The sequence below is a fragment of the Schistocerca gregaria genome, chromosome 8 (genome assembly GCF_023897955.1).
Source record: "Schistocerca gregaria isolate iqSchGreg1 chromosome 8, iqSchGreg1.2, whole genome shotgun sequence".
NCBI lineage: Eukaryota > Metazoa > Arthropoda > Insecta > Orthoptera > Acrididae > Schistocerca > Schistocerca gregaria.
The window spans coordinates 463,105,054-463,126,175 of NC_064927.1; the positions used below are offsets into that span (position 1 = coordinate 463,105,054).

Below are 21,122 nucleotides of genomic sequence, written 5' to 3' on the forward strand. Positions count from 1 at the left end.
GTGTGTACGTGTACCTCACCCCTCATGGTAATGTACATGTGCGTCAGTGAAAAATACCAATAAAAAGGTTTTAGCATGTGGACGTAATGTGCTGTTCCAGTCTCTTCTGTACCTAAGGTCCATCACCGTTCCCTTTGGATCCCTACGTAATTCGGTGCTCTCCGATACACACGATCGAACAGCGGAGGAGTGGTACTCAAGCGTCAACTTTAGGTTACAATATCTCCGGATGTAATTAACATTTTACTATGCAACAAATGGCACTGATTACGTATTTGTTTATATCTTCAGATGTGCTAACAAAATTAACCGAGTTCCATTTAAAAAAACGTAGGTTTGTGTTAAACATACTTCCGTGCATTTTTGTATGGTTTGTATTAACCAATTACACTAGTCTCTCTCCTCACGTTCGGTCTGTGGAATCGGTTCGTCAGGTGACTCACCATATATATATATATATATATATATATATATATATATATATATATATATATATATATACTACAGGCCATGGTTGAATGTACGAAAAAGATTGAAGAGATGCACACGACCGCAGTCACTCACCCTATTGTTTAACTACAGGTCATGGTTGAATGTACGAAAAAGGCTGAAGAGATGCAGACGACCGCAATTTTGAGAGTCAATTGAATACCACTTGCTGGCGTAGCGTGAACGCGCGTGTTTATCTTTCGTCGGCGGCCATAGTGCCTGCTGTCGGCGCGAGCTGTGAACCTGAGAATCTATTCTAAACCTCTCTCGACCGTTAAACACCAGTCTGCCACATTTCCTACGTCTTCGATGAAGCCGAGACTCCTAGTTGATCCCAGTTAAATTAATTGGCGTTGTGCACGCTAGTCGGCGGGAATAGTGCGTACGTCATTGCCCTCAAATCGCTCGCAAGAATTAACTGTCAGTGCTCGATGCAATTTTCTGTACTAGGAGACTTTGCAGTCCATCTCCTTAACAGTTAAGACCAGCCTGTGAACAAGAGTTCACATAATAGCTCTCGCAATCGTCTCAGCGTGGCGCGAGTCGCCTTGCCCAAACGCTAGACGATTTGCTGCAAGAGAAAAAGGCAATTTTTTTTTCTACAATTTGCCTTTATCAAAGGTAGTGGCCAAGCGTTTTATTTCTGGCCAATCAGCGTCCGTACTTGTTATAAGTCCACCCACTAGAGTTTCTGTAGCCTATCACAGGCATCGTTTCTTTCGTGGGGCAGAGTATGACTTCTGCTATGTAGTACTGATATATACAGATTCTTTCCATGCGGGTTTTTATTTAGGTGGCCATAGTGAGTCACCAATGTTTTGAGTTGGATTTCACCAGACGTTTATCTGCCATCTATAACCGCGTTCCTGTAGAAAGGTTTTCCGAAGGGTTGTCTTTAAAAGCAGGGGAAAAGGCAGCTTTTCCCATCGGCCTGCGCAGTGCCTCCGACAATTCATTGCGTCCGCTAGATGTCCCACTGCGAAGGTTTCAAAGAACGTGCGATGGGCGTTGCCGTCATAAAATTCTCCTTCCCTCAGAACTGCGTCTCGCAGCTCGGGGCTGGGAAATTACTTGTGTGCAATTACTATGGTGAGTGTTAGGTATTTATATTGACGAAATGCTGATTTTCTTATACGATTTGCCTGTCAGTAAAATCGCATAACTATGTTGTGTGACAAGTCGATTTAACCGGAATTGTTCCAGGAATTCAATGTAAGGTGTGTTATTTGTTTGACACCTTACAAGTTATTAGCGATTCATTGGGGCACAAAGTTGAGAGTGGCACCAGAGAGGGAGGAACTGTAATATGCATCACAATTAGAAGCAGGCACTAGGGCCGCCAGATTGAGAGAGGACCGTATGCTTAACAGTAAGATGTTCGTGATGTATCAATTAGTAGCAGCTGTTTGGGGTCATCAAAAGAGAGGGGCCGAGGTTGCACCACAACTGCAAAATTTCCATACAGGATGTATCCCTGTTAGAAGTGGCCAGTGGTTGTGTGAAGCTGAAAGAGGCACCAGACGGGCCACAGTTGCAAGATCTCTATACATGATGTGCCACAATTAGTAGCAGCTGCTTGGGGATCATGATAACAAGGGCGCTGGATGCACAAACACTCTAAGATATTTATACATCATATGTCATCATTATTAAAGGTTCCTTGGACCACAGAGCTGAAAGAGACACCAGTTGTATCACTGCTGTACTTTCAGACAACGTATCACAATAGGAGATTCGTATTGGTTGCCAAGCCGACAGAGGTGAATGAGGTGCCACAACAGTCACTAATTGTGACTTGATGTGTCACAATTAGTAGCAGCTGCTTGGGGATCTTGATAACAAGGGCGCTGGATGCACAAAAACTCTAAGATATTTATACATCATGTGTCATCATTAGTAAAGGTTCCTTGGACCACAGAGCTGAAAGAGACACCAGTTGTATCACTGCTGTACTTTCAGACAACGTATCACAATAAGAGATTCGTATTGGTTGCCAAGCCGACAGAGGTGAATGAGGTGCCACAACAGTCACTAATTGTGACATGATGTGTCACAATTAGTAGCAGCTGCTTGGGGATCTTGATAACAAGGGCGCTGGATGCACAAACACTCTAAGATATTTATACATCATGTGTCATCATTAGTAAAGGTTCCTTGGACCACAGAGCTGAAAGAGACACCAGTTGTATCACTGCTGTAATTTCAGACAACGTATCACAATAGGAGATTCGTATGGGTTGCCAAGCCGACACAGGTGAATGAGGTGCCACAACAGTCACTAATTGTGACACGATGTGTCACAATTAGTAGCAGCTGCTTGGGGATCTTGGTAACAAGGGCGCTGGATGCACAAAAACTCTAAGATATTTATACATCATGTGTCATCATTAGTAAAGGTTCCTTGGACCACAGAGCTGAAAGAGACACCAGTTGTATCACTGCTGTACTTTCAGACAACGTATCACAATAGGAGATTCGTATTGGTTGCCAAGCCGACAGAGGTGAATGAGGTGCCACAACAGTCACTAATTGTGACATGATGTGTCACAATTAGTAGCAGCTGCTTGGGGATCTTGATAACAAGGGCGCTGGATGCACAAAAACTCTAAGATATTTATACATCATGTGTCATCATTAGTAAAGGTTCCTTGGACCACAGAGCTGAAAGAGACACCAGTTGTATCACTGCTGTACTTTCAGACAACGTATCACAATAGGAGATTCGTATGGGTTGCCAAGCTGACAGAGGTGAATGAGGTGTCACAACAGTCACTAATTGTGACATGATGTGTCACAATTAGTAGCAGCTGCTTGGGGATCTTGATAACAAGGGCGCTGGATGCACAAAAACTCTAAGATATTTATACATCATGTGTCATCATTAGTAAAGGTTCCTTGGACCACAGAGCTGAAAGAGACACCAGTTGTATCACTGCTGTACTTTCACACAACGTACCACAATAGGAGATTCGTATGGGTTGCCAAGCCGACAGAGGTGAATGAGGTGCCACAACAGTCACTAATTGTGACATGATGTGTCACAATTAGTAGCAGCTGCTTGAGTTGTCAAAGTGAGCTAGGGCCCAGATGCAGCACAGCTGTAAAATTTCCGTACACGGTATATCACAGTATGAGTGGCCAAGTAAGTGGTCCCGACAGTCGGGATACCAGTTACTTTGGAATAAGGCTGGGCATCTCGGACATATTCTGAGCCGTGATCACCTTTGTGCTCCTACGGCAAAGACTACCAAATCCACCAGTTAGCCCCTCAACCGTTAGGGGTAAAACCCAATGGGACACAGGGCAAGTAAGGCTAGCAACCTGATTCCCTGGTACTTTAAATATGATGCTGGCAACAATCAGAGCAAAATGCCTCCGACCTTGGGAGGTGACGTAGTCCCACCTCCAGCCGACAAACCCGGGTCTCCTAAGATACGACTTGGCAAACAAATGGTAATGAGATGGGGAGCTATTAATATCAAAGGCGGCTACTCTAGGATGAAGGTAGAGCTGGCAGAGGCTGCAAGTAAGATGGGGCTGGACGTTTCAGCTGTTAGTGACATTCGGGTAAGGGGTGAGAAAGAAGAGGAAGTGGGAGAATACAAGGTCTACTTGTCAGAAGTCAAAGCAGGAATAGCACAATGGGGTGTAGTGCTTTACATCGGGAAAGAAATGGAACCCAGCGTAGTTGCAGCAAGGTATGTAAACGAACGACTGATGTGGATAGATTTGACAGTGTCTAGCAAGAAAATTAGGATTGTGTCAGTATATTCGCATTGTGAAGGGACAGATCAAGATAAGATGGGTAGTTTTTATGAGGCACTCAGTGATGTAGTTGTTAGAGTAAAGGACAAGGACAGTGTTCTGCTCATGGGTGATGTTAATGCCAGGATTGGAAATCGAGCAGAAGGGTATGAAAAGGTTGTGGGTAAATTTGGAGAGGATATGGAGGCCAACAGGAACGGGAAACAATTCTTGGATTTCTGTGCCAGTATGGGCTTAATAATCACAAACTCCTTTTTTAAACATAAGAACATTCACCGGTATACTTGGGAAGGCAGGGGAATCAGATCTCTCATTGACTGTATAATAACAGATCAGGAATTCAGGAAGGCTGTGAGGGACACACGTGTATTCAGGGGATTCTTTGATGTCACTGATCATTATTTAATCTGCAGTGAAATTGGGGTTGTGAGGCCGAAAGTGCAGGAGGTTAGGTCCATATGTAGGAGGATAAGAGTGGAGAAACTTCAGGATAAGGAAATCAGGCACAAGTAGATAACAGCGATCTCAGAAAGGTACCAGTTAGTTGAATGTAGTCAATTACAGTCATTGGAAAAGGAATGAACAAGGTACACGGACACAGTACTAGAAGTGGCTAAAGAACAGTAGTGTGTAAAAGTAGGATGAAGCAAACAGCTTGGTGGAATGACACAGTCAAGGCAGCCTGTAAAAGGAAAAAGAAGGCGTATCAAAAATGGCTACATACTAGAACTCAGGTAGACAAAGTTATGTTGAAGAAAGAAACAAAGCCAAACAGATAATTGCAGCATCCAAGAAGAAATCTTGGGAAGACTTTGGAAACAGGTTGGAGACTAAGGGTCAAGCTGCTGGAAAACCATTCTGGAGTGTAATAAGCAGTCTTCGAAAGGGAGGTAAGAATTAAATGACAAGTATTTGGACAGGTCAGGAAAACTGCTGGTCAATCCTGTGGATGCCTTGGGCACATGGAGGGAATAATTTGAAGAGTTGCTCAATGTAGGTGAAAAAACGATCAGCAATTTTTCAGATTTCGAGGTAGAATGGAATAGGAATGATGATGGAAATAGGATCACATTTGAGAAAGTGGAGAAAATGGTCAATAGATTGCAGTGCAATAAAGCAACTGTGGTGGATGACATTAAGTCGGAACTCATCAAATACAGTGGCATGTCAGGTCTTAGAGGGCTACACAGGATAATTGAAACGGCCTGGGAGTCGGGACAGGTTCCATCAGACTGGACGAAAGCAGTAATCACGCCAGTCTTTAAACATGGAAACAGAAAATATTGTAACAACTACAGAGGTAGCTCTTTAATCAGCGTTGTGGGTAAAATCTTCTCAGGTATTGTTGAAAGGAAAGTGCGAGTATTAGTTGAGGACCAATTGGATGAAAATCAGTGTGGGTATAGGCCTCTTAGAAGTTGTCAGGACCAGATCTTTAGCTCACGGCAAATAATGGAGAAGTGTTATGAGTGGAACAGGCAACTGTACCTATGCTTTATAGATCTAGAAAAGGCATATGACCGGGTTCCTAGGAGGAAGTTATTGTCTGTTCTACGAAATTATGGAATAGGAGGCAAACTTTTGGAAGCAATTAAAGGTCTTTACATGGATAGTCAGGCAGCAGTTGACGGTAAATTGAGTTCATGGTTCAGAGTAGTTTCAGGGGTGAGACAAGGCTGCAACCTGTCTCCATTGTTGTTCATATTATTTACAGATCATATGTTGAAAACAATAGACTGGCTGGGTGCGATCAAGATATGTGAACACAAAATAAGCAGTCTTGCATATGCTGATGACTTAGTTGTGATGGAAGATTCGATTGAAAGTTTGCAAAGTAACATTTCAGAGCTAGATCAGAAATGTAAGGACTATGGTATGAAGATTAGAATCTCCAAAACAAAAGTAATGTCAGTGGGAAAGAAATATAAACGGATTCAGTGCCAAATAGAGGAACAAAGTTAGAACAGGTGGACAGTTTCAAGAACTTAGGTTGCATATTCGCACAGGATGGCAACATAGTGAAAGAACTGGAAGCGAGGTGTAGCAAAGCTAACGCACTGAGCGCTCAGCTACGATCTACTCTCTTCTGCAAGAAGGAAATCAGTACCAAGACTAAGTTATGTGTGTACCGTTCAATCTTTCGACCAACTTTGTTGTCTGTGAGCGAAAGCTGGATGGATTCAGGTTACCTTATCAACAAGGTTTAGGTTACGGATATGAAAGTAGCTAGGATGATTGCAGGTACTAGCAGATGGGAACAATGGCAGGAGGGTGCCCACAATGAGGAAATCAAAGAAAAACTGGGAATGAACTCTATAGATGTAGCAGTCAGGATGAACAGGCTTAGATGGTGGGGGTCATGTTACACGCATGGGAGAAGCAACGTTACCCAAGAGACTCATGGGTAATTCTAATCAGAATCGACAGGAGACCAACAACGACAACGATAGTTCAGGTATACATGCCGACGTCGCAAGCTGAAGATGAACAGATGGAGAAAGTGTATGAGGATATTGAAAGGGTAATGCAGTATGTAAAGGGGGACGAAAATCTAATAGTCACGGGCGACTGGAATGCAGTTGTAGGGGAAGGAGTAGAAGAAAACGTTACTGGAGAATATGGGCTTGGGACAAGGAATGAAAGAGGAGAAAGACTAATTGAGATCTGTAACAAGTTTCAGCTAGTATTAGCGAATACCCTGTTCAAGAATCACAAGAGGAGGAGGTATACTTGGAAATGGCCGGGAGATACGGGAAGATTTCAATTACATTACATCATGGTCAGACAGAGATTCCGAAATCGGATACTGGATTGTAAGGCGTACCCAGGAGCAGATATAGCCTCAGATCACAATATAGTAGTGATGAAGAGTAGGCTGAAGTTCAAGACATTAGTCAGGAAGAATCAATACGCTAAGAAGTAGGATACGGAAGTTCTAAGGAATGACGAGATACGTTTGAAGTTCTCGAACGCTATAGATACAGCAACAAGGAATAGCGCAGTTGAAGAGGAACGGACATCTCTAAAAAGGGCCATCACAGAAGTTGGAAAGGAAAACATAGGTACAAAGAAGGTAGCTGCAAATTAACCATGGGTAACAGAAGAAATACTTCAGTTGATTGATGAAAGGACGAAGTACAAACATGTTACGGGAAAATCAGGAATACAGAAATACAAGTCGCTGAGGAATGAAATAAATAGGAATTGCAGGGAAGCTAAGACGAAATGGCTGCAGGAAAAATGTGAAGGCATCGAAAAAGATATGATTGTCGGAAGGACAGACTCAGGATACAGGAAAGTCAAAACAACCTTTGGTGACATTAAAAGCAACGGTGGTAACATTAAGAGTGCAACGGGAATTCCACTGTTAAATGCAGAGGAGAGAGCAGTCGGGTGAAAAGAATACATTGAAAGCCTCTATGAGGGTGAAGTCTGTCTGATCTGATAGAAGAAGAAACATGAGTCGATTTAGAAGAGATGGGGGATCCAGTATTAGAATCGGAATTTAAAAGAGCTTTGGAGGACTTACGGTCAAATAAGGCAGAAGGGATAGATAACATTCCATCAATAGGGGAAGTAGCAGCAAAACGACTATTCACGTTGGTGTGCAGAATATATGACTCTGGCGACATACCATCTGACTTTCGGAAAAGCATCATCCACACAATTCCGAAGACGGCAAGAGCTGACAAGTGCGAGAATTATCGCACAATCAGATTGACAGCTCATGCATCGAAGCTGCTTACAAGAATAATATACAGAAGAATGGAAAAGAAAATTGAGAATGCGCTAGGTGACGATCAGTTTGGCTTTAGGAAAAGTAAAGGCACGAGAGAGGCAATTCTGACGTTACGGCTAATAATGGAAGCAAGGTTAAAGAAAAATCAAGAACGTTCATAGGATTCGTCGACCTGGAAAAAGCGTTCGACAATATAAAATGGTGCAAGCTGTTCAAGATTCTGAAAAAGTAGGGGTAAGCTATAGGGAGAGACGGGTCATATACAATATGTACAACAACCAAGAGGGAATAGTAAGAGCGGACGATCAAGAACGAAGTGCTCGTATTAAGAAGGGTGTAAGACAAGGCTGTAGCCTTTCGCCACTACTCTTCAATATGTACATCGAGGCATCGAGGAAGCAATGATGGAAATAAAAGAAAGGTTCAGGAGTGGAATTAAAATACAAGGTGAAAGGATATCAATACTACGATTCGTTGATGACATTGCTATCCTGAGTGAAAGTGAAGAAGAATTAAATGATCTGCTGAACGGAGTGGACAGTCTAATGAGTACACAGTATGGTTTGAGTGTAAATCGGAGAAAGACGAAGGTAATGAGAAGTAGTAGAAATGAGAACAGCGAGAAACTTAACATCAGGATTGATGGTCACGAAGTCAATGAAGTTGAGGAATTCTGCTATCTATGCAGTAAAATAACCAATGACGGACGGAGCAAGGAGGACATCAAAAGCAGACTCGCTATGGCAAAAAAGGCATTTCTGGCTAAGAGAAGTCTACTAGTATCAAATACCGGGCTTAATTTGAGGAAGAAATTTCTGAGGATGTACGTCTGGAGTACAGCATTGTATGGTAGTGAAACTTGGACTGTGGGAAAACTGGAACAGATGAGAATCGAAGCATTTGAGATGTGGTGCTATAGACGAATGTTGAAAATTAGGTGGACTGATAAGGTAAGGAATGACGAGGTTCTACGCAGAATCAGAGAGGAAAGGAATATGTGGAAAGCACTCATAAGGAGAAGGGACCGGATGATAGGACATCTGCTAAGACATGAGGGAATGGCTTCCATGGTACTAGAGGGAGCTGTAGAGGGCAAAAACTGTAGAGGAAGACAGAGATTGGAATACGTCAAGCAAATAATTGAGGACGTAGGTTGCAAGTGCTACTCTGAGATGAAGAGGTTAGCACAGGAAAGGAATTCGTGGCGGGCCGTATCAAACCAGTCAGTAGACTGATGAACAAAAAGAAAAAAAAAAGGTTTAACATCAGAAGAGGCATCAATGTTAGCACTGAATAGGGGATCATGGAGGAATTTTATAAGGGGGCTATGCTCCAGACTGAACGCTGAAAGGCATAATCAGTCTTACATGATGATGATGATGATGATAATGATATATCACAGTTAGAAGTGGCTGCTAGGGATGGCAAAATGAGAGAGGCACCAGATACACCACAACTATAAGATTCTCGATCGTGATGATGATTATTAGCAGGAGCTACTTGCGGTGCCTAGCTGATGTGGTTGCCGGATGCACCACAGCTGTAAGATACCTCTACTCCACGTGCCACCATTTGTGACGCAAGTCTAATGGGTGTGTCAAATGCACCACAACTATAAGATATCTATACCTGACATGCCACAGTTACTAGCGGCCGCTTAGGGGTCAGAGCCGATAGCGACATCAGAGGCATCACTGCTGTAAGATTTACATGCACAGTGTATCGCAATTAGAACTGGTCGCTTGGAGCTCGAAGGTAATATTGGTGCCTATATGTCCCAGAAACTGCAAAAAGATGGGAATTTAAGGAGATGGGACCTGGATAAACTGACTAAACCAGCGTTGTACAGAGTTTCAGGAAGAGCATAAAGGAACAATTGACAGGAATAGGGGAAAGAAATACAATAGAAGAAGGATGGGTAGCTCTGAGGGATGAAGTAGTGAAGGCTGCAGAGGATCAAGTAGGTAAAAAGACGAAGTATAGTAGAAATCCTTGGGTAACAGAAGATATATTGAATTTGATAGAGGAAAGGAGAAAATTTAAAAATGCAGTAAATGAAGCAAGCAAAAAGGAATACAAACGTCTCAAAAACGAGATCGACAAGAAGTGCAAAATTGCTAAGCAGGACAAATGTAAGGATGTAGAAGCGAGTGTCACTAGGGGTAAGATAGATAGTGCCTATAGGAAAATTAAAGAGACCTTTGGAGATAAGAGAACCACTTGCATGAACATCAAGAGCTCAGATGGAAACCCAGTTCTAAGCAACTGGACAGGCGGAAGGCAATTGGGTTATGCCAAGAGGGAGGATAAAGAGATGATAACTGATAATAGTTTTAGCTTCTCTCGGATGTAAGCTGATTTTGGATGAGATGCAGGTTACAGAGTTGTTCGTGCCAGAGCTGTATGGCTGAGAAGGAGGAGATGCACTAAGATTAGAGTTATGCCAACATGCAGCAAAGATGTTGGCTGCATCCAGTCTAGCACTGCTGTCTGATGTGCGAGGAGAGCTATTGAGGACCCAAGTAACTTCGATTTATTTCTTATTTACTCGTTTCAGAAGCATGCTCAATACAGTATATACTATTAAATACATATATGATTATATAACAATCACAGTCATATATACATTGATTAGAAAAAATAAATTAACAAAACAAAGGGATTAACCAACTACACATTCAGATAGCATGCCACCAAAACTGAGGCACACCTAGGGCAATGTCACTGGTAAGCAATAAATATTGTTTTGAGCATGAAAATTGGCAGAGAAGGCATTGACACAAATATCTGACTCTTTGTTGTTGGCCATATTCCCGCTTGGTGTCCTATTACGACTTTTATGCCGGTATCAGTTCTTATGCGGTTAAGAATCCTCGATGTAGCCAGCCAGCCTTGAAGATGTTCACGTGACTCCATCCAGCCCTGGAGCTTAGAGTTGCCTTATCTGGAGGTAATTCCTTTGGCTTTGATATCTAAAGGAAACTTTTCCTTGATTTCAGGTTAGGATAAGATTGTTGATGGATAAAGAGTGGATCGGCCTCAAAACAGCCTTCCGTCATTCTAGATCAGCAGCGACTTCTCGAGTAATACCTGGAGCTGAAATACCGGGAAAGCAGGGGTCGGTTTCAGGCAACCGACAGTTAACCAGAAAGCACCGTTGATGGCAGGCTCCACAATGTTGGCATGAGCTGACCTGTACCACGCCTAATACAAGTATTCTACAGGACAGTAACACACAGCCAATGCTCTGGTGCTAAGAAGTTGTGGTTTTTCACCCCAATTTGTACCCTTTAACTTCCTCAAGATGTTAATTCTGGCAGTGACTTTATTCTTGACGATGGAGCAGTATGTTCTAAAAGTGAGGGAGCGATCCAGTGTTACCGCTGGGGACACTGACGTGAAAGAGTGTTCGCAGATGGTTTCATGGCAGGAGACACGTGATTTCCTTGAAGCCATTTTTATTCCTGGGATTCAAAGCCGAAGTTGTGATTCTGATGGACATGGCCTGAGGTGTGTACCAAGTTCCTTCAGAGCGCTATTGAGGGCGAGTTCTACCTCTTCGAAGGTTCCACCCTGGAAGTCTAGTACAAGGTCGTCTGCATAGATAAAACTTTACGTTTTTTGGGAGAGCGGCTGGTGATGCGTGTAAATATTGAACAGTTATGGAGGCATCAAGCCTACATGCGGAAATCAGTTTTCATGTATTTTGCATCTGTGTTGTTGGCCTGCAAAGTCCACTAAAATCCCATGATTCTGCGACAAGGTTAACATCCATCTGGTATATTTGCAGCTCTTCTGCGTGTAAACATTTTCTGCAGTAGCATATGGCAGTGTCATATGTAGCACTTGGGTCAATGGAAGCATTTCAGATCCATTACCTATGTCCCGAGCAAGGTTGAGAACTTGTGCAACGGCACTTTTGCCTGCTCTAAATCTGTCTCTTGAGGTATGAGTTGTTTGTAAATAGCACGGACGATTGCACTGAGTAGCATCCTTTCAAAAATCTTATGTAGATGACTGAGTTCGTGGGGACGGTCTGCAGTGATTACTTACGAGAAGAAGAACTTCTTAACCAAGATCGCTATAACAACTTTGTTGTAGATAACCGGTTTCGCTAAAACTATGCAACCATCTTCAGACTTTCATAACGGTTATTACAAACATCTTGTGCCATCTACACACAAAATCTTTCCATTGAATTTCCAAGTACATAAAGCATGAAACGAGCGATGCGTTGGCTCGTTAAAATTACCACTACTATGGACACCATAATTTGCTAAACGTCGTTCCCATAACATAAAATGCCATGCCTACTAGGGGGCCATAAGGTTATCTGTCAAGTCGGTCAGTTGTTCTTTACAGGCTTAAGACAACAGTTCTTCCGTAATTTTGAGACCCTGGGTGTCCTTATGCAGTCATCACACTCTGAGATGACAAAAAGCATGCGATACTTATACGCACATGTGCAGATAGCGGTAGTACTGCCTACACGAGGCACATATGGCAGTGCGTTGGCGGAGGCGTCATTTTTTACTCAGCTGATCCATGTGAAAAGGTCATTGTGGTCGCATGACACGAAGTAACAGACTCTGGACGCGGAATGATAGTCGGAGCTAGACGCTTGACACATTCTATCTCAGAAATTGTTAGTGAATTTATTATTCCGAGACCCACAGTGTCAAGAGTGTGCTGAGAATACCAAACTTCAGACATTACATCTCACCACATACAACACAGTGGCCAACGGCCTTCATTTCATTGCGGAAAGCAGAGGTCTTCGTGTAGAGCTGTCAGCGTTAACAGACAAGTGACACGCAGCGAAATAACAGAAGAAATCAATGTGGGACGTACGAAGAAGGTACCCGTTAAGACAATGCGGTGAAATTTGTTGTTAATGGGCTGCGGCAGTAAACGCCCGAAGCGACTGCCTTTGCCAAGAGCTAACCACATTATGCGATACTTCTCGCACTTCTCTGCTCTCGCTATCATTACAATTATGTGTATTGTATTTTCTATGTATAGGTTCTACACACCAATTTGAATAGTCGTTTGATTGACACTTCCCCAATGATTTTACAAATTCTGATGAAAACCTATCCCTTCTGCCTTATTTGATATAAAATTTTTAAATTCTGATTCTAATACAGTATTCCCTACCTCTTTCTTACCGACTCCAATTTCTTCTTCTCTCACCGTCAGCCAGTTCCTACCCCACGTAGAGGCCTTCAGTGTGCTCTTTCCAATTATCCGCTCTTTCTTCTGCGTATAACTGTGGACTTCCCATAGCACTTCTAATGTTACCACCCCTGCTTATAACTTCCCAAAGGTTTCCAGAATGAGATTTTCACTCTGCAGTGGGGTGTGCGCTGATATGAGACTTCCTGGCAGATTAAAACAGTGTGCCCGACCGAGACTCGAAATCGGGACCTTTGCCTTTCGCGGGCAAGTGCTCTACCAACTGAGCTACCGAAGCACGACTCACGCCCGGTACTCACCGCTTTACTTCTGCCAGTATCTCGTCTCCTACCTTCCAAATTTTACAGAAGCTGTCCTGCGAACCTTGCAGAACTAGCACTCCTGAAAGAAAGGATATAGCGGAGACATGGCTTAACCACAGCCTAGGGAATGTTTCATGAATGAGATTTTAACTCTGCAGCGGAGTTTGCGCTGATATGAAACTTCCTGGCAGATTAAAACTGCGTGGAAGGTAGGAGACGAGATACTGGCAGAAGTAAAGCTGTGAGTACCGGGCGTGACCCGTGCTTCGGTAGCTCAGGTGGTAGAGCACTTGCCCGCGAAAGGCAAAGGTCCCGAGTTTGAGTCTCGGTCGGGCACACAGTTTTAAAATGCCAGGAAGTTTCATATCAGCGCACAGTCCCATGAAGAGTGAAAATCTGATTCTGAAATCATCCCGCAGGCTTTGGCTAAGCCATGTCTCCGCTATATCCTTTCTTTCACGAGTGCTAGTTCTTCAAGGTTCGCAGGAGAGCTTCTGTAAAGTTTGGAAGGTAGGAGGCGACATACTGGCAGAAGTAAAGATGTGAGTACAGGGCGTGACCCGTACTTCGGTAGCTCAGATGGACGGAGTAGTACCCGTGGTCTAGAGGTAGCGTCTTTGATTCATAATCAAAACGTCTTCGGTCCCGGGTTCAATCCCCGCCACTGCCTAAATTTAGCCGACACGGTAGCTCAGCGTGTTTGGTCAGAGGGTTAGCTGCTCTCTGTAACAAAAAAACGGAGTTAATAGAATAAAAACGAACTTAAAAGGGTGTCTTACGACGTCCGCCCCCATCAGATTCAACGAACCAATACCAACAAAATGAGATTAAAAAAAAGATGGTAGAGCGCCTGCCCGCGAAAGGCAAAGGTACCGAGTTCGAGTCTCGGTCGGGCGCACAGTTTTAATCTGCCAGGAAGTTTTGTTTCCCAAAGGTTGCTTTGATTTTTCTACACGCTGAGTCAGTCCTTCCGACGAGCATTTCTTTTTCGATTTCTTCACATTTATCCTGCAGCCAATTGGCCTTCTCTACCCCACACTTGCTATTCATTTCATTCATAAGAGATTTATGCATCTCTGTAGCTAGTTTGTCATGAACATTTTTGCGCTTCCTACTTTCGTTGGTCATTTACAATATTCCTTCTGCTACTGAAGGCTTCTTCTGTGTTACTCTTCCTTGTATCTACGTTGCTGTCCAATATTTTCGATTTCCCTTTTTACAGATGTCCACTCCTCTTCAACTCAATTGCCTACTGTGGGACTCTTGGTCGCAGTGAGCACATCATTAGCGAACTTCAAACGCGTCATCTCTCAGTACTTGGGTAGTCCACTTCCATCCACACATATTTTTGCAGGGGATGACCTAAACCCGTGTCCACTCTTCATCATCAATAAATCATCACCTGAGTCTGTATGTGCTCCTGGGTATGCCCTACGCTTCAGTATCTGATTTCGGAATATTTGTCTGAGCATGATGTACTCCACCTGGCATCTTTCTGTGTCCGTAGATGTTTACCAAGTATACGTCGTCCTATTGTCATCCTCGATCATATTATGCTCTATTTCCACCTGAAATCGGTTTCTCTTCTGTCACTCCTACTACCAAGCACGTTATCTCCCGCTACCCTCTCTACTTTCCTTCCCCTACAACGGCATTCCAATCCACAATGCTTGTTAGATTTTCTTTTCTATTTGCATACTGAATTACCCATTCAGTATGCTCTTATACTTCATCTATTCCTACATGTTTTGCTTGTAACATGACGAGGTGTACTTGAATTATTTTTGTCGACATTGGGTTGTTGTCGAATCTTATAAGAATGGCCCTATTGCTGAAGGATTCCAAGTAACTTCCTTTCCGCCCTACCTTCTCGTTCATCTACATCTACATCTACATTAATACTCCGCAAGCCACCCAACGGTGTGTGGCGGAGGGCACTTTACGTGCCACTGTCATTACCTTCCTTTTCTGTTCCAGTCGCGTATGGTTCACGGGAAGAACGACTGTCTGAAAGCCTCCTCGCGCGCTCTAATCTCTCTAATTTTACATTCGTGATCTTCTCTGGAGGTATAGGTAGGGGGAAGCAATATATTCGATACCTCATCCAGAAACGCACCATCTCGAAACCTGGCGAGCAAGCTACACCGCGATGCAGAGCGCCTCTCTTGCAGAGTCTGCCAATTGAGTTTGCTAAACATCTCCGTAACGCTATCACGGTTACCGAATAACCCTGTGACGAAACCCGCCGCTCTTCTTTGGAACTTCTCTATCTCCTTCGTCAACCTGATCTGGTACGGATCCCACACTGATGAGCAATACTCAAGTATAGGTCGAACGAGTGTTTTGTAAGCCACCTCCTTTGTTGATGGACTACATTTTCTAAGGACTCTCCCAGTGAATCTCAACCTGGCACCCGCCTTACCAACAATTAATTGTATGTGATCATTCCATTTCAAATCGTTCCGCACGCATACTCCCAGATATTTTACAGAAGTATCTACTACCAGTGTGTGTTCCGCTATCATATAATCATACAATAAAGGATCCTTCTTTCTATGTATTCCCAATACATTACATTTGTCTGTGTTAAGGGTCAGTTACCACTCCCTGCACCAAGTGCCTATCCGCTGCAGATCTTCCTGCATTTAGCTACAATTTTCTAATGCTACAACTTCTCTGTATACTACAGCATCATGCGCGAAAAGCTGCATGGAACTTCCGACACTATCTACTAGGTCATTTATATATATATTGTGGAAAGCAATGGTCCCATAACACTCCCCTGTGTCAGCCAGAGGTTACTTTAACATCTGTAGACGTCTCTCCATTGATAACAACGTACTGTGTTCTGTTTGCTAAAAACTCTTCATGCAGCCACACGGCTGGTCTGATATTCCGTAGGCTCTTACTTTGTTTACCAGGAGACAGTGCGGAACTGTATCGAATGCCTTCCGGAATTCGAGGAAAACGGCATCTATCTGGGACCCTGTATCAAATATTTTCTGGGTCTTACGAACAAATAAATCGAGTTGGGTCCCACACGATCGCTGTTTCCTGAATCCATGTTGATTCCTACAGAGTAGATTCTGGGTTTCCAAAAACGACATGATACCCGAGCAAAAAATATGTTCTAAAATTCTACAACAGATCGACGTCAGAGATATAGGTCTATAGTTTTGCGCATCTGCTCAACGACCCTTCTTGAAGACTGGGACTACCTGTGCTCTTTTCCAATCATTTGGAACCTTCCGTTCCTCTAGAGACTTGCGGTACACGGCTGTTAGAAGGGGGGCAAGTTCTCTCGCGTACTCTGTGTAGAATCGAATTGGTATCCCGTCAGGTCCAGTGGACTTTCCTCTGTTGAGTGATTCCAGTTCATAACAAATTGTTCTCCATTTATACCTTATTCTGTAGCTTTTAATATTGCAATGCATTAGTTTGATCAGAAGTCCTGGTCTTTTTTCCGTTTCACTTCACCGACTCTACTACGTCTAGACTGAGTGTACGCATTTTCCTTCTCAGATTTGCTAGATTCTCTACCACGTTCGAACTTCTCCCATAGAATGTTATCTTGTCACTTATTATTACATCTTTTTCTCATGATCGCCTCCGCCTTGACGGTCCTGGAGATCTGAAAAGAGGACTCATCTGGAATCTTTTGCCAATGGACAGATGATCATGTCACTTTTCAGTTACAAGCCACATGTCTTGTGGGTAAACCTTACATCTTTAATGGAGAGGTTTTTATTGCCATCTGCATTGTCATGCCACTGATGATTGCTGATTCTTGCACCTTTTAAGGATAGTTTATTATCACACGATCAAGAGAGTCCCCTGAACGCCTGTTTGCTCCTCCGTTCTGTTTTCAAGACCGTGGTCAGATAGAGGGTCACTTGTTAAATGCTCACTGGTGATAATTTTTGTTCAAAAATCAAACAGTAACTGGGTACAAGGTGCACCCATGCAACCCGGGACCGAGGATGTTTCCATTACCAATCCAGATGTTACCCGTAGACCACGGATCTACCATTATCAAACTTTCATCTCTCTTTACAAACTGCAAATCACTTTCAGCATTCTCAAAATCTATCTCCACCTATTTATACTCTTCTCAGCGTATAACCTGAACTGTGGTTATTAGGGTTGGTTTGTTGTCGATACTGGTGAGAACAATCCTGTCACTGAGGTGTTCACAGAAACTCAATCTCTGCCCCACCTTCTTATCTATGCTGAATCCTGGACCTATCACATTACTTTCTGCTTTAATTGATGTTACCTCATATTTTGATGACCTTAAATCCTCATTTTATATCCATTTCGCTTCGTCGTCACCCCCCCCCCCCCCCATTCCCACCCTCTGCTATAGCTAGGCCGAACGTTTGCATTTCCTTTTTCAGATTTTCTAGCTTCCCTACCACGTTCAGACCTGTGCCGTTCCACGCTCCGATTCGTTTCATTGATTATTCAATTTTCTCACGGTCATGTGACCTCTGGGAAGTCCCTCCCAGAGATGTACTTGCGCGACGGTTCTTGAATCTTTGCGAGCGGAGACATTATCATGTTACCTTTTCACTTACAGGCCACAAGTCCTGAAGCTTACATTACATTTCTCTAATGCAGTGGTTTCCATTGCGATCTGCATCCTCCTCGCGTTCATCAGTGCTAATTCTTCCGCCTTTTAGGGACGCTTTCCCAACTCAGGGGCAAGCCCATGACTCGAACATTTGTCCTCACCTGCGCCCTCTTTAACAAAGCCGAATTAGCCGCGCGGTCTAAGGCGTTGCAGTCATGGACTGTGCGGCTGTTCGCGGCGGAGGTTCGAGTCCTCCCTCGGGCTTGGGTGTGTGTGTGTTTGTCCTTAGGATAATTTATGTTAAGTAGTGTGTAAGCTTAGGGACTGATGACCTTAGCAGTTAAGTCCCACATGATTTCACACAGATTTGAACATTTGAACAAAGTCGTTGGCAGAACGAGGGTGAGTGCTTATATTGGAAGAAACTTTGGTTGCTTTTTCCCATGCTTACTTTAGTTTTATGGGACAATATCAAGAGGATTCTGCTCAATATGGCATATCTAAAGCAGCTTATCGACTCTCTTCGTCTCCAAATTGTGGCCATCATCGAGAAACGGTAGAGACAGTGTTATACGGTATTTGTATTATGTCTCCTAAGAGTAACTAATTCTTTCTCGAGTGTGATTGGATTTAACTAGCAAGGTGAGGATGTTATGACCCTCTCTTGTATTTAACATGAGAGATGATCATTAAAATTGAATTTTTGATGTAGACATAGTAATAGTGAGACTAATAACATAAACATTAACTCCTTCCAATAGGTCCTGTCTTGGCCATGGTACCGTCCGACCACCATGTCATCCTCTTCCAGTGTCTCCATGTGTTGTGGAGTAGAACAGAATGGGATAGTGCTCCACTTTTTTTGGTATTGTCAGCTTTCGCGATATGGAACCGCAGCCACTCGGGCAAGCAGCTTCTCAGTTGGCATCACGTGGATGAGTGCACCCAGTTTCACGCCTCCCACCAGAGAAATATCCATGGGAGTACCGGGGATCGAATCTGGGTCCTCCACATGAGAGTCCATCGCACTAATCTTTCAGCTGCGGAGGAACGATATTATTGATAACAGTAATAATGATAATAATAGTAATAATTAAAAATTGTAATGATAAGTGTTTCAGACCACTTAACTTCATGAGATGTACAGGATTCTAGAAAACGGCTTTGCTTTATACTATTACAGAGCAAGGGTAACAGTGCTGAGAGAACTGAATCTAGAGAGGAGGTTAGCTGATCAGCGGCAAGGAGGAGCCACAGGGCATGTTTGTGCGGCTATCTGGAAACATACTGGTGGTAATAGAAAGTGTTACCGATTGTGCGTTATCCTTTTGGAATATGCTGTTTAATTCCGTGCACATGAACGCTATGACAACAGTGGTTACCGTTCTTGTCATACTCTGAAAAACATTCAGACTCTCTTCACCAAATTTGAATGCAGTCTATAACTGCCCACGGCGTGTTGTGCCGGCTCCACTGTATCTTGAATGGATTTTTAAGTTTTTTTTATATACCCGACTTCTACTTTCACCACACAAGTCTCCAGGGTTGAGCAGTTATTGCCCGATGACGATACGCAATACTGTTTGTTAAAGCGGAGTTCGCTGTTATTAATTATGTTTTTAGATTTAATTTTATTACTCGTACAGAGACTCAACGTTCCTTTGTTTAACAGCGGTTCGTCAAAATAAGTATGAAACGCTAATGTCTTTGCAATACATAATGTCGACTATTGAGTTAAAGTTCGTGGCTATTTTGCCATTTTAGAGAAGAGAAACCTTAAGCGCTTCTACTTCTATAGTCTCAGTAGCAAATGTTCACTAATGTCAATTTACTTCCTATCTGTGTTCAGTATTTAACACAAATTATATATCAATGTCATATCAGAGACATTACGTCGGTTCCACACTAACGGAATAACATGTAATTGTCATTTAACATCACTTTTATTAATAATCCTTTTTCTTATGACGTAAATGTTAATGAATGATCACTATCTAGGAGGAAAGAGGGATTAATCCTAATCATGAGATAACAGTTTTTAATGAGCCCGCAATCGTTAATTATATAAAAGTCACGTTCAAGGATGATACGCGAACAACTTTCGTTACGTCCGTTTTCACGTATCTGTCAAAACTAATCCCGTCGCCCACAATTCAAATTAACACTGACTTTAACCCCTTGTGTCGGAACTTCGAATCGTAGCTATTATGCGAAAGTTTATTCTAGTCCCCGAATTAATTCCTTTCAGATACACATACGACCGAACAGCAGAACGGAACACAAACGACTTGTTTTAACAACCGAAGAACGCAATGACGTTACATTACGACAATGTCCGCCCAATGAACATCTCTTTGACTTTATCTTCTCTACTCTGCTTAATTAAATTATTCCTAATTATTCAGCTACTTAACGAGAACATCTAACAAAAAATAAAATAAATTTATCCCAACGTAAAAGATCGGTTATAAGTCCTATTGACATATCCAATATCTTCCTTCTCCGTGACTTCAGGACATAGATCGTTATGTATCTCGAGAATCACTACTTCCTGAGACCTTTTACCAAATCGTCTAAGGACAAAGCAGCGTCGATGTGACTGTCAGACAGAAGCGAAATCCATCGCTGAACAGCAAATAATGCCCCTCAGTGTCCCAGTTGACTCTGTCTTTACACCAAACTAGTTTCTATCGTCTGTGGCATGGTGCCAGTGGCAAAGGACAAATAGAAACTCCCGATCACAACACAGCTTCCATTTATCGATTCCCAGTGCTTAGTGGTCTTCTTGGCACATTGTTGTCTGGGTCCAACGTCTCGTCACACGCTCTCAAGTCACTGCACTAGAACCCACTGTTTGTACGATCTGTCAGTATGATGTTCTGAAGTAACTCATTCCGATGGTTCGAATACTCTCAAAGTCAGAAAGACGCCGATAAAATGCCTGCGCACATCCTCCTGACATTCTGTGATGCAGTCTACCACTGAAAATCTCCAGCGGCGTTAGCCAATTACAACAGCCATCACATACCCACACGATTCTTCATAGATAGGAACCTAT

The 21,122-nt window shown here is 43.0% G+C and overlaps 1 protein-coding gene across 1 annotated transcript in view; it reads left to right on the forward strand.

Moving 5' to 3' along the window:
* The window catches only part of LOC126284961 (uncharacterized), a 171,524-nt gene that overhangs the window by 65,536 nt on the left and 84,866 nt on the right, over positions 1–21,122 (forward strand). The gene's annotated exons all lie outside the window — the stretch shown is intronic.